The sequence below is a fragment of the Chiloscyllium plagiosum genome, unplaced genomic scaffold (assembly GCF_037043375.1).
Source record: "Chiloscyllium plagiosum isolate Xiang-an unplaced genomic scaffold, Cpla_swu_hap1 HiC_scaffold_3, whole genome shotgun sequence".
In the NCBI taxonomy this organism is placed as follows: Eukaryota; Metazoa; Chordata; class Chondrichthyes; order Orectolobiformes; family Hemiscylliidae; genus Chiloscyllium; species Chiloscyllium plagiosum.
In genome coordinates this window covers 24,846,950-24,867,315 of record NW_028270141.1, presented here as the reverse complement: position 1 = coordinate 24,867,315, position 20,366 = coordinate 24,846,950, and the positions used below count along the sequence as shown (strand labels likewise).

The 20,366-nt window shown below is 39.9% G+C and overlaps 1 protein-coding gene across 2 annotated transcripts in view; it reads right to left on the bottom strand.

Annotated features, from left to right (window-relative positions):
• The window catches only part of LOC122541729 (myelin transcription factor 1-like protein), a 558,875-nt gene that overhangs the window by 504,826 nt on the left and 33,683 nt on the right, over nucleotides 1-20,366 (bottom strand). Inside the window, exon 1 of one of the 2 annotated variants that reach the window (XM_087978051.1) lies at nucleotides 3,795-3,816. The exons of the other annotated variant lie outside the window; for it this stretch is intronic. The gene's annotated coding sequence lies outside the window, so the exon portion shown is untranslated. Of the gene's footprint in view, nucleotides 1-3,794; nucleotides 3,817-20,366 lie in introns of those variants that run through there. 2 annotated transcript variants of the gene reach the window in all.

The following is a 20,366-nucleotide window of genomic DNA, read 5'->3' as shown; positions in this document are numbered from 1 at the left end:
TATCTATTTTTTTAAAAAGTACAGCATATTCTTTGATAGATTTAGCAGTAACTTAGTAAAGATTGACTAGGATTATCCAATAGAGTTTTCTATTTTACAGTGTCAATGTAAGTAACCTGATTTTAAATTATCAAAAATCACATCCAGAAAACCAGTGTTCTCGCTAAGTCATGACACAGTTGTGAGCTCACTTTAAAAGTGTAAAGGAAAACCTTTCAAAATGTGCCTACAGTTCTAGCACCCAGAGGTTCCAATCTGATTTTTGGAGTTTATCCCAAGCCTTATGGAGGGTGGTGGTGGAACTGCTGGTGGATTGAGGAGGGGTGGAATCATGATTTTTCAGCGCAGCCAGCTTTGAACACTATGCTTTTACAACTCACAACAGATGACAGAAACACATGTTGCACTGGTCATTATAGGCACAAAAAATTCTTTCAACGTTTTAAGGTAGTTGCAACAATGTCAGGAAAACTATGTTGTAATAAAAATGAAATTGATGAAAACTTCTGTCTGGTCAATTTAGAATTTAGGCAGGGTCACAGAGCACTCATATGCAGGTACATCTTGTATATGTGTGGACAAGACAGAATACACATCACACTGATTTAAATCACCCCTTCAGTCTTGACTAATATTTATCTCTCAACCAACATTACAAATACAAATTATTTGATCGTTATTATGTTGCTGTCTGTGGGAGTTTGCTATGCACAAAACTGATTGTAGTAATGCAGGGATTTTGCAATGTCTGTACTGCAATACTACCTTAATTGCCTGTAAAGCCATTTGCATCCTCAAGTGGTTGTGAACAGCTCTATATATTAATGCAAATTTTTATTTTCTGCTTTCATGAAAATTGATGTAAAAGGCTCATCCCCATATGCATGTGCATACCTTTAAATGCACATACCCACTTGTTGACTGCACATTATACTTCATTTTTCAGGCACAGGCCTTGGACAAGGGTAGAACTGCATTGGTTTCTTCCAGCAATACCAATATATATCAATCGAATAGATGGTCAGCTATGATTAAGTAGTGCTGAATGGTTACAGGCTGGGAGAGGAGAGTTTTGACAGTTGGCAGGAGGCTAACCTGTTAACAGGTTAACTAACTGCACAGACTGTAGGCCTGGTTAAAACTGTTGTAGAAGGCAATGGCTCTGGAAGGGTTAAAATTGGAGATTTCATCAGGGTCCATCTAACCTAATGATGTCATATAGTCTATGGGTAGAGATGAAGCAGTCTAGCATGAGGTCCCAATGAAGACTGACATGTCATCTCTGGTTCCTAGCAATTTCAGTAATGGTTAAACTAGTTAATGTAACTTGTACCTACTGCTATCATGCAAAACAAAACTACACCTCGTCATCAATACAAGTGCCTCTTTTGTTACGACTCACTGGTGGTTTATCCTCTATCACTGTTAAACAAATAGGTTCTCAAACTCAGCACAGAAGTCGACGGTGGGGGAATTTTGTGGTGCAGTGGTAGTGTCCCTACCTCTTAGCAGGAGGCCTAGGTTCAGGTGCTGCCTGATTCAAAGGTGTGTAACAACATCTTTGAATAGGTTAACTGGAAAATATCTAGAGAGGGGACACATCACCACCCTGGGTAATATTATTATGAGTTAATAAATTACAAATCTCCTTAACTAAATTTCCATTAATCATAAATTTGCATTTTTGTTCCAGTGCACCATCAGGAGCTGTTTAACTAGTCTAGATAAATTCCATTTGAAAGAGCAGAATTGGGCAGTATAGAAGGCAGTTGCATCTCTACCTCTGGGCCAGGAGGACCGACTGCTCTAGAGACGTATAAGAACATCCCTGTACAGTTTGGTTTGAAAATATCGAAAAGGAAGGCAATGGTATAGTGGTGACATCACTGCACAAGTAATCTAGGGCTCAGGCCAATGGCTTGTAATACAGTGGTACCATCTGGGTCAATCACATGGTCTAGGTTCACGTCCCACCTGTCCTGGAGGTGTACCATAACACATCTGAGCAAAAAGAAATTTGGGAAGGAAGATAAGTAGCAGCACCATCTTCCATCCAGTAGAAGCCAGTGGTTGGTTTTGCCACCGTGTAACAAAGGCCACAGCTCATAGTTTGCAGCCGCAGCACTATGTGTAGACCGTGAAAGTTTGTTCTGGAGAAATGTCACAGGAGTGAGAGTGAGTGTTACATTTTGCGAAACCTTTCCAGGCTTATCAATCATGGATTGATTTCTACACAGCAGCTACAACCAGAATGAACATGGTTAAAGGGGTAAGACACTGAGAAAACAACCCCGGGAAGATCATTATACACTCAGAGATTCATAGAATGCAGAAAAGGCCCTTCATCCTATCAAGTCTGCACCGAGGTAACTACCACTAAAAGTGCGCTAATCCCAGTTTCCTGTACTTATCTGATATCCTTGAATGTTATGATATTTGAAGTACTCATCCAAATGTATTTAAAGGTTTTAAGGTTTCCAGCCTCCATTACATTCCCAGGAAGCACATTCCGGATTTCCAACACGTGCTGAATGAAGAAGTTTTTTTTCCCAAATCCATTGTGAACCTCCTGCTCTTTCCCCTAAAACTATGCCCTCTCATGTTTGATCCCTCCATCAAGGAGAACAGCTGATATCTATTCACCCTGTCCATACCCCTCAGAATCCTATACACCTGAATCATGTTCCCCCCTCAGCCTTTCTTGCTCTAAAGAAAACAATCCAAGCCATCTAATCTCGCCTTGTAGCCTCAACTAAAGGTTGCGCGTGCTGACAAAATAGCAAACAGGCTCTTAAAAAGCTTTCCATACCACAACCTCGTTCCATGTTGTTAATCCTATTCTAATAAAGAAACCAGATCAACCATACATTGACCACAGATCCATCTGTACAGGCAGACTAACAACACCTGCTGGCAACAGCAAAGAAAAGGCATCAGAAACATTCAAATGCAAATATTTTTAGCTCAGAAGAGATTTTCAGGTTAAATTATTTTCAGTTTGCCACGAGCTCAGGTCTTGTGTCATTGCCAGCTGAGTTCAATGCAAACAAGACTTGAAATATATTTTTTAAAAATTATGGGTTTGTGACCTAGTCAAAAGACGATATCATGTCGAGGCAAATTACAGCAGCAATGTCTAAATGCATCCCAGCAATAACTGCCATACAGTAACTGTATCAGGGAGGCTGCTGTGTGCCTCTCAGGTACGCACACTGCATGTAAAGCAGCAATGCTGAGAGACGTGCTTCTGTTATTCAGGTCACAAATAAGGCACTTTCTGGTGGTTTTTCAGACAGCTAGCTGCTAGGACCCCTGCAGGCCATTATGCTCACACACAGAAAACATCTTAAAAAGAAGTCATTAGAACTGACAGGTAGCTTTGAACTTGAGGCCTGTGTTCCATCCTTCTAACTCCTGCAGTGCTCAGGCAGTGGATCAGCAATCATACCCACACCCTGCAGGAAACATAGGAACACAGCATCATTCACACACACACTCCTAACAACAAGAAGAGGAACTCCCTGTCTGCCTCAACTCTGTTCAATTATAGTACTCCCTCGAAATGGAAAGATGACAACTATAAACGTTAAATTTTACTGGTTATATTGAATGGTCAGCTTGAGAGCAAATGGTAATTTTTCCAGCATTCATTAATTACTACCTCTTAACCATATCTCTTCAAAAATTATTTTTTTGTCATTGTGAATGTTTGCAGCATAGTACCTTGTTAAAGAATAATTTTCTCAGTAAAATGCAAAACCAAACATTTGACAGAATTTATTTGAAGAACATACCTGATAATGTCAAGGCATCAGTGACATCAGTGTTCCAAGTGCGGTCTGTAATTTCACCTTGCGGTAGACAATTGAACAAACTGCCACAAACTATATACAATCTACTCCATCATTGATTCTGCCCTTCCCACTTAATCTCCTGAGAGAAAGTTTCACATGAAACTCCTTAATCGCTGACAGTAATGAAGGAAAACGAAGGAGCAAAAATTCGTCTCTCCAGTTTTCAACCAGAGCAAACTCGTGACAACAACAATTATTTTTACTGCAGCCTGAAAGTAATGCATCAGCAGAGAGACATTTTTATTTTAAATCATAAATCAAAAAACATTAAACTAACCACGTGGTGGCTGAAATCCTAATCAGTGTAGAAATTATTTTTTGTGGGCAAATGAGAAAGAATACCATTTCTCTTGTCAATGTTGTCGCAGGATTGAGCAGCTATGGAGTGAGGATTTTTTTTAATGGATATCAGTGATTCCAATATCACTTGAATTAGGTGGCAGAAGCAACCAGTTCAAATATTGCCCACATCAGAACCAAAGAATTGAATAAACTAGTAATGTCAGGATCCCAGTGCCAGTGTCCAGCTTTCACCAATCATCACCAACCCCTCACTCCGCATACACTATTTTCCCATCAACTGGTTGATTGATGACTTCCATTGAATGTTAAGGGTCGGCATGATTTTAAAAATTCTAAGTAGGCTTCCAACAGTATTGTTTCTCCTATTCAGAGCTCATTATTCTTTGGGCACATAAAGATACAATGTCAAGGGATGTTCCGTCGGTGCTGGGATTTCTTTTAGGCCGGGCTTCTTAAGAAGATGTTTTGGTTTTTGGTCAAGAAGAATTGTCAATCTTGTCTCCCAAATGCCACAGTGCCCCAGATGTTCCCATCTTTGGTGGAAGTACTGATTGGCCAAATAAAATTGGGGTGAGATGTGATTTTGAGAATGGTAGGGAGGAGGTCAACTGGTGAATGTGCTGGGGAACAGTAGAAAGTATAATCAAAGCAGCAAATGCCCCACTAAACGTTTTTGCCTTCCCATCACTGAGTTTTAGAGCTTCAATTGTTCACCATGAATGCTCAGATACTGCAGGAACCTGCAGACACCCAGACTCCAGCAACATGTTTTTTTCATTCACTGAGCCCAATATGTGCCTCACATGGTGTCCATCTTACATTTGGTTCTGAGGACATCTTATGAAAGGGCAAAGCTTCCATTATTTTGAATTCAACCTCGAGACTGGCCATGTGTGATGAAACTGCAACATTTGTCTCTTTGCCACTTCAAGATGTAACAGTGGAGAAGAGGAAGAGAAAGCAAATAAAACTGAAAATGGCCAAGTCCTAGATCAGAAGGAATTCTAGTTAATTTGTTAATCAGCTTCTTTTCCTTCTCGTGCTCTTGCACAAAACACAATCTGACAACAAATCTGATTATAAAATTATCACATCAGTCCTGTGAACTACTCTGTAGAAATGTGTACACTCTGTTCAACAGAAACTCTTTCAAACATTCCAATTTCTTCCTTATCCTCTGAAATAATACGTAACAAATAGGACAGGAAGGAAAAGTTTGCTTCTCATTTGTCGATCACCACCTAGACTACCACTTGAGAGGTGTTTAGTAATGAGTCAGTCAGCTGAAAACCAAAGAAGCTGAAGACTAGACATTAGTGATCATGAGTTACCTAGTTGCAATAAAGGGCACACAGGCAAGAACTAACAATAGACATATACATACAGCAGTCAGTAGAAGTGAAAATAGCTCTTATTCTAATTTTTAGGTAAAAAACATAAATGTTGTTAAAGACAAATAAATGCTTCAAGTTCATAAAACAATACAGGAAACAATGAAATAACTCATAAAATATGACAGTGATGAAAAATGTCTTAAATTAAAATGTGTGGGTAAAATTACATCAGAGAAAAAACATATAGTCATTTGGGCAAATTAATGTCTACATATAAATGTACCAAGCATAAGATACTTTTAACAATTAATAAATTCACCTTAAAGGGTGTAACATATCACCCAAACATAACTCTAAGTTGGCTCTGACTGGACAATGAGCATTTCGTACAATAAATCCTCAGAAAGGAAGAAGAAATGTGGTAAGGGAGAGGAGGAAAAGAGGAGCAATAATGTCAATCAAACTATCAGAGCTTTAGAAAGAGGAGATCTCAGTGAATATGGGCAGAGACTAGAAACATCATGATATATAGAATGAAAGAACACAGAAATAACTCTGCAGGGCCAGTATCCCATCAACAAGTCACCCCTTACTTACACATGCAGAGACCTTGACGCTGATCCAGCTCCCCCAGAGCCAGCTCTCAGAGGGACTGACATTCCTATTCACATCTGTCAGCCAAGGGCTCCCTGATTGGACCAGATTAACAGCCCCAATCAGGGAACTCATATTCTATGAAGTCCACCTGGTTGGCCTTATTACGATCAGTACAAAGAAATACAAGGCCTTGGTGGAGTTTGTCTCTGCAGATCCCTGACACCAGTGATAAAGTAGCGAGATATGTAAATATGGAGAACAGAGAAATTTGATGTACAAAAAGATTATTTATGATTGGAGATTGCAATGCTCACATGGACTGCAAGAAGCAGAACAACTCAAGTCCCCAATGCAACAGCCTATTTGAGTATAGCTGATATAATTTTGAGGAACAATATAGTCTTTGAACCAACAAAAGGGTGGACATATAAAATGTGTTGATATTCCAATTAGTCCATATTCTAATAGTAGGTGAATCACTACCTAATACAGCATACTGACTTAAAAAAAGTATTGCCATTCATTCATCATCACTATATCAAAATCATGGAGCTTCCTACTTAATACAGCTGATGGTCAAACTTCACCAGATAGACTGCAGTGGTTCAACTGGCAGCTCCCCATCCCTTAATCAAGGTTCATCAGGGATAGATAATAAATACTGGGCAGTATTGCCCCTTTGCTTAAATACAAGGTTTTTTTACTCCATTATACATACTTCATTATTGTCTATTGTTGATTTTCCTTCTAATTTGTGTAACATCAGTACATAATTCTTGTGAGTTTTGGCCCTGACCAACTCATAGATCTAATTTTATTTGTAATCAAATTGGGTTTATTTTACTGAAGACATAGTAGATGCCATTACTTAATAGAAAAGATTGCTGATGAGTTATGATTTGTGGGGAGAAGCAATGCCTTCTTATTGATGTTATTTTGTTGATGCTCAGATGGTGGCTAAGATTCTCATCAAGAACACTACTATTTTTCATCCTACCTCCAGTGTACCTGTGGATTTTTTTTTAATGTTACTGTATGTCTCTCAGTCTGCCTGCAGTTTCATATTTAGGAACAAATGTACAATTTGTTTCATTGCTCTGTCTCATATATTACAAGAATCAATGATAATCAATAGTCAAGGTGTCAGTGGCAATTCACTCAATTCCAATTAACCCTTTCCTCATCTAGAGGAATCTTACTGAGATATGATTGATGTCTCAGGACATCTTGCCCACTTGAATATTACCATTTTGGTGCCTACATCATGAACATTAGTAAGCTACTGTACCACTTTGAGCAATATTATTGAATCAATATCCACTCATAGCTGTCAGCTATACACATACATGTAACAGTGGAGTTTTACTGTTTGGTCAGGGAATTCACATACACTTCTTGCATGCATGACATGGTCTGGAGCTTTGAATGGTAATGGCAAAGGTTCCAACATTCTTCCCAACACATGGCTGAGCAGGAAAATCTCCCACTCTTAAAAACTGCCACTGGTGTGGTTTGGAAGAATTTGTAAGTTGATATTTGATCTGTTCAGGTACATTATAAATATAGCTCCTTTGGCCATCAAGTCCTGGAATGAGACTCAAACCTGACCATTCTTGGTCAGAGGCAAGGACAGTACACTGAAAAGCCTCCCAGTCAAAGGTGAAGGTACATACCATAAGTGGCATTTTCTTTCCTTTGCCCTGGTTGCTGGGTCCAGATAAGGCATCCAATAGTTATCCTCAGCCAGATCAACTCATTGAAAAAAACAGAATCAAATCTGAAATCATGTTCATTTATCTAATATTCTACCACGTGGTGCAATGACCAATTAAGCAAACAGGTAAGTGAGAGACATTTTAAATTAAATGAGGGTCAAAAGTATTTTTTTGCAACAAATACTTTCAGGTTTAGCAAGCACATTTTCAGAGTATTACTTCCTTCAAAGCTTCAAGTGTTAAACTTGCAGATTTTGGCTCAATGCAAGCAACAAATAAAATGAGATTCCTGGAGCTGCAGGAAGTGTAATAGAACAGGAAATGTGCATGTTCTGAAAACTTGTGTAGCACACTCAGTTTCCCCAGAACTAGTGATGCTGCCTAATGTTGTTGCAGTAGTACTTCCTAAAGGTGAAAAGGATGGCGATGGAGAACAGCAAGTGGCCAACTGTTCTTCATCAAGACAGTACAGCACAAGTGGAAAAAGTGTGGGAGAAAGAGAGTGAAGAACATTCGCTGGATCAACTGATTGCTTTAAAGAAATAAAAAAGTATAATTTGCAATAAAAATAAATTAAAATCATCCCTTCAAAGCTAATCTCTTCACAACCCACTCCAACGAACTCAATTTCCAAACATTTCCAAAGATTTTGCATTATGAAAAAAAAGAAGGCCCAACATTTTCACATTTTAGGATTAAAGTGATCAAAGGATATGGGGAGCAAAGAAGAACTATATTGGATGATCAGCCATGACCATATTGAACAGTACAGCTTGCTTTACCTATTGCTGTTCCTATTTTCTATGTTTGAGTGTTGGTGAACAAAGTAACATGCTTTTGAAACCATTTCATCTAGTATTCATCAGGACGGACACGAGAATACCAAATTTTGAAGTAAACAGTGATTTATACTGCTTCAGAACTAAAAATGTGTATTGAACCAAAGGTTTGTTTTTCTTCAGCTGTTCAAAACAAGCAGAATACTAACTGTACTCAAGAAGCCTGTGCTTGGAAAGCCCAGGATAACATTATGTCTCACTGACCAGTCAGCAGTTAATGAACAATCCTGAGTTTGGCAGGAATTGCACTAACAGCTAATTTCAAATGGTCAGACAGGCTCACACTGTAACTGACAAAGCAAATACAGCTACTGCATACCTTGATCAGGCAGTAGTATTGTTAAGTGCTGGGATGATAGAGCTAATCATAAGTGTCAGTGACATTTTCTTCCGTGTGGTTCAAGAAACATTTTATGGAGATTTTCTTGCACAGGAAATGAATAGTGGGTAACTCGTGGGCTTTATTTCATCATGCAGATGAATTCATTGAAGGTGTGTTCTCTTTTTGGATATATATCCATACCTTTCTCTAGTTAACGATCGGACATTTTCCCAAAGTGGTGCAATCATTTTCATGGGGCATTTCATTAGGTGCTTCACAATGCAATGTGAATTAATCATACTCAATTTTTCTAATGTTTCTTGCTATGTTTGTCAATTCATTATTCCCAATTTATAGAGAATTTAAGCCAATGATTCTTCTCATGTGTATATTTTATTCATTTACAGGATTTAGACATTATTGACCAGACTAATATTCATTGCTTTTCCCTACTTACCCAGAGGGCAGTTGAGGGTCAGGCACATTCATGTGGGTCTGGAGACACAAGTAGGCTAAACCAAGGTAAGGATGACAGATTTCCTGCCCTAAAGGACATTAGTGAACCAAATGGATGTTTCCAACAATTGACAAGAGCCTCATGGTCATCATAGGGCTCTTAACCCTATATTTTTATTGAATTTAAATTTCAACAACTGGACTGGCGAGATTCGAACTGGATTCACAGGACATTAATTCCGAAAATAATCTGAAGCATGAAATTCTAAAATAAATGCTTCCTGTTACTGTGGGTAAAACTCATCTCTCATTGTTGCACATTCTGCCAAGCCTCATGACATTGTTTTTGGTTGTTTGAGAGAAAAAGGAGAGTAAAAGAGAACATTTTATTATCAGTGGGTCGTGGCAAATGGCCTATATTTGGGTCTTGGTTTCCTACCATATACATTTACAACTCAAATGGAGATAATTGAGATTACAGCTAAAACAAAACTAGGATGCATAGAGGACATGAAATTGGTTTCTGTCAGTAATATGAAATTGGATTATTATTATTAACTAATAGTGAATTTACACGACATCTGAATTTCTTTTCCTTGGCTTCAGTGAAACAAGCAAGTTACCAAATTGCTTATTGCCCAATTTGCACTCTTGTGTTAGGTCAATTTCACCACCAGAAAGTTGTCTAGATAAGACAGAGAAGTTACAGACAGTGACAGACAGAATCAGAGAGCACAGCTAACATAGACAGTATTCAATGTGGGGAAGCGTGAGGCTGTCCACTCTGGATCCAAGAAAGGTTCTTTTGGAAAGTTGCTTAATGGTCAGAAATTTGGACCTGTGGAGAAGCAAAGATTTAGGTGGTAAAGTAAACAGAAAACAACAACAATGAAATGCAAAAGTAAACGTAAAGATCCAATGGAGTGTTGACTTTATCATTCAGGGATTTTGAATATAAAATAGGAAAATATACATGTACAGAGCTCAACTGAAATGTTGTATTCAACCTGGGAGACTATACATCTGAAAGACATACTGTGTGGGCGGGAATATAATATGGTGGAGATTCACCAAAATATTAGAAATATTTTAGGGGGTAAAGTATCAGGGTAAAGGCACAAACCTGTTTTATATCCCAATAAGTCTAAAAGGTTGAAGGGTGATGTAATCAGTGTCTTTAAAATGACAGAGGTGCAGAATTTTGAATTATTTACAGTGATGTGGCAATAAAGTATATTTTGTTGAATCTGGTTAGTTGTAAAGCACTTCCTGCAAGGATGAAAGTTATTTCGCCCAGGATTACATGCCCAACTGATACTTCAAAAATATCAAGAGGACTGCTCAGAGGTGTTTTCTTCCACCAGGATTAATGACAGAACAGAGGCTTCAGCCCATTCAGCGTACAAGTTAACCATGTTTCACGGAGCCATTGGATATATTTCCATCAATTAATGGTGAAGTGAAATGATGGAGAATGTGTATGGTATCAATATGCAGAATGGGCGAGTTGTTAGTGAATGTATTATTAATAACTGGATGATTAGATTAGATTCCCTATAGCATGAAAACAGGCCCGTCAGCCCAACAAGTCCACACCGACCCTCCAAAGAGCAACCCACCCAGACCCAGTCCCATGTATTTACCCCTGACTAAGACACCTGACATGATGGGCAATTTAGCATGGTCAATTCACCTGACCAGCACATCTTTAAGGGACCTGAGCACCTGGACACCCATGCAGACACAGGGAGAATGTGCAAACTCCACACAAACAGTTGCCCAAGGCGGGAATCGAACCCAGGCCCCTGGCACTGTGAGGCAGCAGTGCTAACCACTGAGCCACTGTGCCACTCTGTGGATGGTGAAAAAACAGGCTTTTCTCTTTCTGAAACCCTCTACAATCCTTTGGTACCCTTGCTGCTCCTTCAGATTCTTGTCTTCCTTTGAGTCAGTACTACCACTTCAAGGTGAAGCAAGTGCAGAAGGCTGGAACCATGTAGCTGGAGGAGCTATACCGGGGCAGCATGAAGGAGATTTTAATGAGGTCAGAGCAGGCCTGGGGAATCCATCATGTAGCTGGCTAAGGCAAGGTGGAGTTGAGTCACAAGTTTCATCAGGTCAGGTGGAGGGAGTTACGCCTGAAACTCAGTTAGTTGGATTACCGGTTTCTCAACCTGAGTTTCAGATGGTGAAGGGAGCAGGGTGCTGATTTTGAGTTTTAATTGAGGGGGCAGGACACTCAGTGAGAAACTGACTACCCTAATATCATTACATCAGTGTTGCTTTGTTTTGCTCTTTTTTTAATTAATTCATGGGATGAGGGTGTCGATGACTAGGCCAGCATTTATTGTCCATCCCTAATTGCCCAATGTGCAGTTAAGAGTCAACCATGTTGCTGTGGGTCTGGAGTCACATGTAGGCCAGACCAGGTCAGGATGGCAGTTCCTTCCCTGAAGGACATTATGGTTCAAGTGAATGCATTATTTGATTTGTCTCCTGCAAATTGGAACGTAAGAGTCGGTGTATTTGAAGAGTGTGCACTGAATATAGAGGACTTGGCTATAATCACACTACATTTACCTAGCTCATCCTCAACCTGATTTATGTGGCTGTCATAAAGTGGAAGTTGATGCCCCCAAAGAACTAAAACCGAAACACCCAAAGAGGAGCTCCTGGGTCCATAATCTGTAAAAGGAGTGGGAAAAGTGGTGTAACCTGCTTTTCAGCAACTTATACTGATTAAATTAAATAAATCCATGACACTCACTTTAAAACCAACCAGGAATAATTTATTTATCTTACTCTAACAGTGAACAAATTAACCAAACTATTAACAAACCAAATAAATCCCTTTTAACTACTAACTAGTCCCGAATAAAGCAAGATTATAATGGCATGCTGTTCCAATAAATACAAATCCCACTAGTATAAAAAATGTAGAATTTAGTCTCTCGAAATTACAGCCAGGTTACTGTCTTCCATTGTTACTTGGATGGTACTTTCTCTAAGACAAAGACGAGGCTGTGAGAGTGAACAATTCTCTCTTAAGGGCAAGGGCCATTAGCTTTGGCAGATGGCAGTGAGTCATAATCATAGAGTCATAGAGATGTACAGCATGGAAACAGACCCTTTGGTCCAACCCGTTCATACCGACCAGATGTCCCAACATAATAGAGTCCCATTGCCAGCAGTTGGCCCATATGCATCTAAACCCTTCCTATTTATCTACCCATCCAGATGCTTTTTCAATGTTGCAATTGTACCAGCCTCCGCCATTTCCTCTGGCAGCTCATTCCATACACGTACCACCCTCTGTGTGAAAAAGTTGCCCCTTGAGTCTCTTTTCCCTCTCACCCTAAACCTATGCCCTCTAGTTCTGGACTCCCCCATTCCAGGGAAAAGACCTTGTTTATTTATCCTATCCATGCCCCTCATTATTTTATAAACCTCTATCAGGTCACCACTCAGCCTCCGACGCTCCAGGGAAAACAGTCCCAGCCTCTCCCGATAGCTCAAATCTTCCACCTCTGGCAACATCCTTATAAATCTTTTCTGAACTCTGGAGACTTTGGCGCTATAATTGAATATGTAAATACTGCCTAAAATATAACCAGACATTCAACCAGCCTTTCAGACAGCGAGTTCCAGAATCCCTCCAACCTCTGGTTGAAATGAATTACCTCTTCTTAGCTTTCTATGTCTTCCCTTAAATCTAAGCCCGCTAGTAATTGGAAGAGGTGCCTTTCCATCCACCCTATGCAGGCACCTCATAATCTTATAAACCTGTCAGGCCCGCTCTCAACCTCCACTGTTCTAAGGAAGACAACCCCAGCCTGTATAACATATTCCCACAGTTCAGTCAACGTCCTGAAAAATCTCCTCCTGTACCTTGTCCAGTGCAATGACATCCCTCCTGTAGTGCGATGACCAAAACTGCACAATCTCCCAGCTGTTCCCTCACTAAAGTTCTGTGTAACTCTATCGTAAGCTCTCTGTTCTTGTATGAGTCCTGGCTCTTTGTGCAACTGCCCCCTTATTTTCTACCCGTGATGCCATATCAATATTTCTTATAATAGGATTGGTCCTATGTTGTCAAAACCATCACCTAAATTTAATAGGTTTTTGGTACCTAAGAACCTGGTTCAAATTGATTGGCTAAATGTTGTCTCGTTAAAAACTGCTGCTTGGCCTGCTAACTCTATGGCCTCTCTATACAAATGTTTCAATTCGTGCTCCCTATACTTGCAAACTTTCAAGCTGTTGCTCACAGACACAGAAAAAGCACATGATCTTCCAAAAGGACCAAGCAATGCTCCCCCCCGCCCCCCAAGCACTTTATAAACACCAAATTCTAACTTCCTGACTCGCGATTCTCAAGTACTCTACCCAACTTTGCAACAGTGGGCAACACATTTAATTCTCTTATTCTCTTTTAAAATCTTATAATCTTAATCCCAAGCTTTGCATTAAAAAAAATTAGAAAAATATCATGTTTAGCTTTTGAATAATTTTAGGTTCTGCATGACTAATATAAACATTTAGGTGGCTTTTTTTTATTCTCTTGTGGGATCTGGGTGTCACTGGCTGGCCAGCGTTAATTGCCCATCCTTAATTGTCCTTGAGAAGATGGTGGTGAACTGCCTTCTTGAACCACTGCAGTCCATGAAGGAAAAAAGGATTATCTTTGGCGTACTACTTAAGAATCTGTGCTGGGCCTGAGTTTCAGATGGGGATTGGTGACAGTGGATTGCACAGCTACTGCAAGAGTAGGGGGAGCTGGTTGGAAAGAGGGGCATCGCTGTGCCTGCAGGTTGGGAAATTTATTTGTAACAAATCAACAAAACATCTTAATTTTGGGTTAAAAGATATAACAGCTTTGATCACTGCAGCATTATATCTATCGAAAAAGTAAACACTAAAAAAAATTTAACACAAATGCAGTCATCTCTCCCTGCCACCATCACCGGCTTCCAAGCAACTACTCCATAGCCATTAAACAACCAATTGGTCATTATTTAAGTAGGGACGAGAATTACACCTCTTTGGAACCAGTTTCAAAGAAGCTACTGATGACCTGCAGCTTTCCAGTACCAACTGCATCACTAGGATGCCTGTCCTCGGATGCTGCCTGAATTGCTGTGCTCTTCCAGCACCACTGATCCAGAATCTGGTTTCCAGCATCTGCAGTCATTGTTTTTACCTCACTGGGCATTGTGTTAGTCCAACAGGTAGTCTATAGAGGTGTATGCTGCACTGGACTCAGACCAGAGAGAAACTGGAGCTAAGCTAGCAGGTCCCTGTGAAAGGTGCTAGGGGCAAGTGGGGGCTCCAGCAAGCCACTAAAGTGGGACCTCTCCTGCCCATCCCCAGTTTGTGTTGGAAAAGCTCTTAGGTTTGGGGTTGGCATGGGTCTCTTCTGCCACCACAGTCAATATGGCTTTGTGCGTGGGAAATAATGTCTCATAAATTTGATTGAGTTTGTTGAAGAGGTGACCAAGAAGTAAAATGAAGGCAGAGTGGTAAACATTCTCTACATGGGATTTAGCAAGGGTATCTGGTTGGCATGAAGAAGTTGGATCGAAGGGTCTATTTCCATGATGTATATCTCTATGGCTCTAAATGAGGCAGGATAGGCTGGGACATTTTCCTCTGCAGATTAGGAGGCCGAGAGGTTTATAAAATCATGAATGGCATAGACAAAGTGAATAGGCAAGGGTGGGGCAATCTAAAACTAAAGGGTATAAGTTTAAGGTGAGAGTGGAAAGATTTAAAAGGGACCTGAAGGGCAACTTTATCCATGGATAGGGAAGATTTCAAGGGATATGGGCAAAACACTGGCAAACGGGACTAGTTCGGTTTTGGAAACTTGGTCAGCATGAAAGAGTTGGGCCAAAGGGCCTGTTTCCATACTGCATGACTCTATGACTGTATGACATCAGTTAAATCTCAGTGGTGATGGAATCAGGCTTTAAGTGGGCTTCAGGTACCCATTTATCATAAGAACTGGGAGCATGAGTGGGCAATTCAGCTCCTCAAGCCTCCTTCACTATTTAATACAATCACAGCTGATCTCATCTCATTCTCAACTCTACTTTCCTGTCCACTCTCCATAACCCTTAATGGTTAATAATTAAATATCTGTCAATCTCCTCCTTAAACTTATTCCATGTCCTGTGGTCTACTGCACTGTGATGTGGTGAATTCCAGAAGTTCACAACTTTTCAAGAGCAGTGCTTCAACTTCATCACCATTTTAAATCAGATACCTCTTCTCCTAAATTTAAGAATCTCAATTCACCCTGAGTGAGCAGGTTGTCTGATAGCAGCTGCAGTAAGTAAACCTGAGCCGTGCTCAGGGAGGTGGCAGGCACAGTTCCTGCTGGATTGGATGTTTCCCCCACCTTGAAATCCACTGCCAGGGTAGCATTAACTCTGGATCTTTGTGTTGGTAACACTGGAACAAACCTTTCATTTGTTGTAAGTCAATGTATCTGATAAATGATCAAGTTTGCTCCTCACAGTTTTCAATGTTATTGGATTAAAATACTGTAGAATTAAATACTTCACAGCATTTGGTGTCGTGCTGTTCAATTGATGAAAACTGCTTTATAGTTATCTGTTAATTCCAAGTAAAAGCCCTTGGAAGAATGGTACAACCTCATTAGGTGGCTGTGTAAGTGCTGAGGAACTCTGCAGAACTTACTGCCTGGAACACATTTTACACCCAGATTATTTTTGTTGCAGTTGCATTGGACACAGTAAACGGGCTCCGCTAAAAATGTATATTTCCAGAAGTTTAATTCTTCCATCCTTGTCAGTTGCAGCTTGTGCATTTGGATGGAGTCTCCGACAAAGGACAATCTTTGAATTTTGTTTGTTTGAATTTGTAAAGATGTGAGCTGGGACTGCACTCAGGCAAACAAGCATTCTTACCAGTGCTAACTAAATTCTGAGGATGGGTTCCTTTCACCAATACTGTTGGCTCTGTTGAACATATCTTTCTCCTCAGCACATGAGAAGTCTAACTTTTTAAATATAAACAGTCTTTTGTCTTGGCAAGTTAAACTGCATTGTGAATCTTTGGTGAATCCCAGAGTGTTGTAGAAACTTAAGCATTGAGTGTGTTTAAAGATTGATGAATTTCTCACTATCAGTGGTGCCCAGGGTTATGGGAACAGTGGGAATAAAAGGCATTGAAGTGTTCGATCAGCCATAATATTATGAAATGGTTGAGCAGTACAGGATGTATAATCTACTCTTAACCCTTTGTTCATTGCATTAGCACCAGGACTGAAGTGACTGCTGTGTACAGTGTTGAATGAGTGAAAACACTCTGTGGATTATCCATGTTATGGCCAAGATCTGATTGCTCAAACCAAAACCTGACTAGAAGCTAAATCTAGAGGTTGGATTAGTCTATGAACGACATTGAGAGAAATTATCTGTAGCCTGAGCACTACTCATGTTTTCTCCCTGAATTTATACGCAAAATGCATATTGTTTAAATTATATACTTTTACAGCAGTGTTATTATGAGGTTCAAGACTTCACAAAAAATTTCCGGTTGAATCTGGGCCCAAACATCACCAAGAATCAAGAGTCACCAAATCGGAACATTGTATTTCCTGTCATAATGAAAGAATTCATTGGTCACAGCAGGCGTTAGCGCTTTGTCTGAAAAGTGGCAATAACAAGCTACTGTGGAAGCTGATTTCTGGGAAGAATCCATGACACAAAGCAACAATTATAATGGGCTAGTTTGTACAATAGGAATGTGGGGAGCTATCCTGCTAAAGTTGCAGCAGACCAACAATTAGAATGATGGCACTGAAAGCATATGGTCAGAAGTCACTCAACACCAGGTTATAGTCCAACAGGTTTATTTGAAATTATAAGCTTTTGGAGCACTGATTCCTCATCACCTCCACATCACTGAAAGAACAGCGTGAGAATATTGCACAAATTAACGTAAAAGGTAGGTTTCACTGCTGCAGTTGCAGGGAGGATCAGAGAGGAATTTGAACTACTTATAGTCGAGTGGAAAATTAATGCATTTAAACTTTCTCACATGGTCAGCAACAAAAGAGACATCACGTACTGAGAAAAGGGGAATAAAAGAATTAAGAGCACGCCCCAGAAAGAGATCTGATATTCAGCAAGGCACAGATGTCTTGAAGGACTCTTGTACAATGTAGTGTTCTCCTTCTGCTCCCCTCCTCCTGCAGGAAGGTTTATGTTTCTTATTATTTAAGTGGGAGAATGTAAAAGTATGCTTTTTGTACAGGAAGCTTTAGAATGCATACACATAATGAATATCATTATCAAAAGGAGGAAAATGAAAAAGTGTTTTGGCTGTGAAAAGCATTCATTGACATTAATTAATCACTCTGGTGCTGGTATTAATGATCCGAATCATGTACTATGATCCATCTCAAATGTATTTGATTCTAACTCAAGCCAGAGTTTTTTTAATCCTATGCAACTCACTGATAAAGCAATATTTGGCACACTGTGTGCTGCTTGATACATCCTACCATCAAGGGCATATTGATGTAGAGGAGAGTGCTCAGAGATGAGTGATGGGATAATTCTGGGTTTCATTCAGGACATCTCACAGAATTGAACTTCTTTGAAGATAGGGAAACTAAACAGACTCAAAGCCGTGGGAAGTGCAGAAGCAACTTACAACTGGCTGAAGTCTCAAACCACTCTACAAAAGGGCACATCACACCCTGCAAGAATAAGGAAAAGACTTGGGGAGTCATCAAAGATGTGATTGAAATGATAAGAGTTGAGAATGTTGTTGAAGCTGGGGAATGATCTTGCAAAATAGAAATATTGAGGAAGATTGATGAGGCAAGATAACTTATAGATTCAAGGGAAGTTATAACACACAAGGCCATTTGACTCACTGTCTCTATGCCAGTTCTTAGCTGGAGATTTCCAAATAATGCCCTGTCTTGCTCTTTACCGAAGGCCCTGTATTCTTTTCCCTTCATGTATATATCCAATTCTCTTTCAAATGTTACTATTGAAGTTGTTTTCACCACCCTTTCTGACAGAATGTGCCACATCACAACAACTGAACGTGTAAAAAAAAACTTGCCCTCTTGCAGCATCTGATTACTGATACTACGCTCCATGAAAAAAACTCTCTTTGTTCATGCTATCAAAAGCCATTCATGATTTGTTCACTTCTACCAAATGTCTTCTCAACTTTCTCTGTGCTAAGAACAACTAGCCCAGCTTCTCCAGTCTCACCTCTTTGAGAATATGCTAGTTAATATGTTCCACTGCCTCTCCAACACCTTGATATCCTTAAGTGTGGTGCCCACAAGTGAACATAACCCTCCAGCTGAGGTGGAACCAGAATTTTTCAAAGATTCAGTCTTACTTTTATGCTCTACTGATAAAACCAAGCTTCCTATTTGCATTGTTCTGCAGCCTTTTCAATTTGTCCTGGCCCTGTTAAAGACTTACACCTCTTGGATACTCTGATGCCTGCATCCCCTATAAAATTGCACCATTTCATTCCTCTTGCCTGCTTTCATTCTTCTAACCAAAATGTATCACTCCGCACTAGTCATTTTAAATTTCATCTGGCTAGTTTCTGCCCATTTCACAATTCCACATCCTCCTGAAGTCTATTATTATTTTCTACATTGCAAGCTATATTTCTGAGTTTTACATCAACTGCAAAACTGAAACAATGGCCCATATGCCCAAGTCCAGCTCATTATAAGCAACAGAGGGTCCTCACAACAAACTATTTTTATGGGGGAAGCGAACAGAGAGGAGTGGAGGGGGTGGGGGAAGAGAGAGAGAAAAAGAAAGAAAGAGAGAGAGAAAGACACACACAAAATTGTATGTTTCCCAGCAGTCTGAAGAAATCCTGCCCCCGCTACCCTGTGTTCCTTGACCAAATTTGTTTCCAAACTATCACAGTCCCTTTAAACCATGACCTTTTATTTTGCAAGCGTGTCTCGAACTTTTTTAATCAACCACTTAGCTACCTCAGGGGTAGGTGGACTTGAGCCTTGGCCTCCTTGTTCAGAGGTAAGGACTCTAGCATAATGCCATATGTATCCTATGAAGTAAGGATGTCTATTATGTGTTATTTAATCAAATGCCCTTTCAGAGACCATCTCCTACACGACCCGCACTACTTCATTAAAAGACTTGACCAGCTTAGTGATTTGCTCTGACCAATCCTGCGCTGATGTCCTTTCTTTTAAAGTTAGTCAGATCTTGAAAAAGCAAGAACCAATTAACTTAATGACAGATTTTGCTTCTGATAGTTTCCTCACCATTGGACACTTGGTGACTTACTCCAGGTTGCTGGGTTTAGCTTTCTCTCCCTATTTAAATAGATTGGGAGAGGAAGGTGTTGTCATTTGCAATCCATCTGTCCTCTGGTAACATCACTATATCCAAGGCAAGTTAAAAGATTAGGGTCAAAACATCCAGAACATTCACCTATATTTTCCTTAACATATGATATCCCATCCAGACAAAGTGAATTATTTTATTCTGAGGGCATCCATAATCTCAATTTCAATACTGTTTCTACTTTCACTGCTACATTGGCAACATCCTTTTCTCCAGTAAAGATAGTTGCCAAGTAATCACTGAGAACCTCAACTATAGACTCTGTCTCTGCATCAGGTTGTCCAACCTTTACACATTGTCCAACAATTGACACACAGTCGTCATTACATTCTTAATTCCAGATTTTTACCAAACTCAAATTCTACCATCTGGGATTCGAACCGGAGTCCCCCAGAATATTATCTGGGTCTCTGGATGAACAGTCCAGTCTCTGGTCTTACAGTCCAGAAATAATACCACTCGGCTGTCACCAGCTTGTTGCCTCCTCTTTCAGCTTGCTTTGTGAATAGGATTGTGGAGAGAGGAGGAGTACGGAGAGTCAGATCAGTTCTTTGGTCC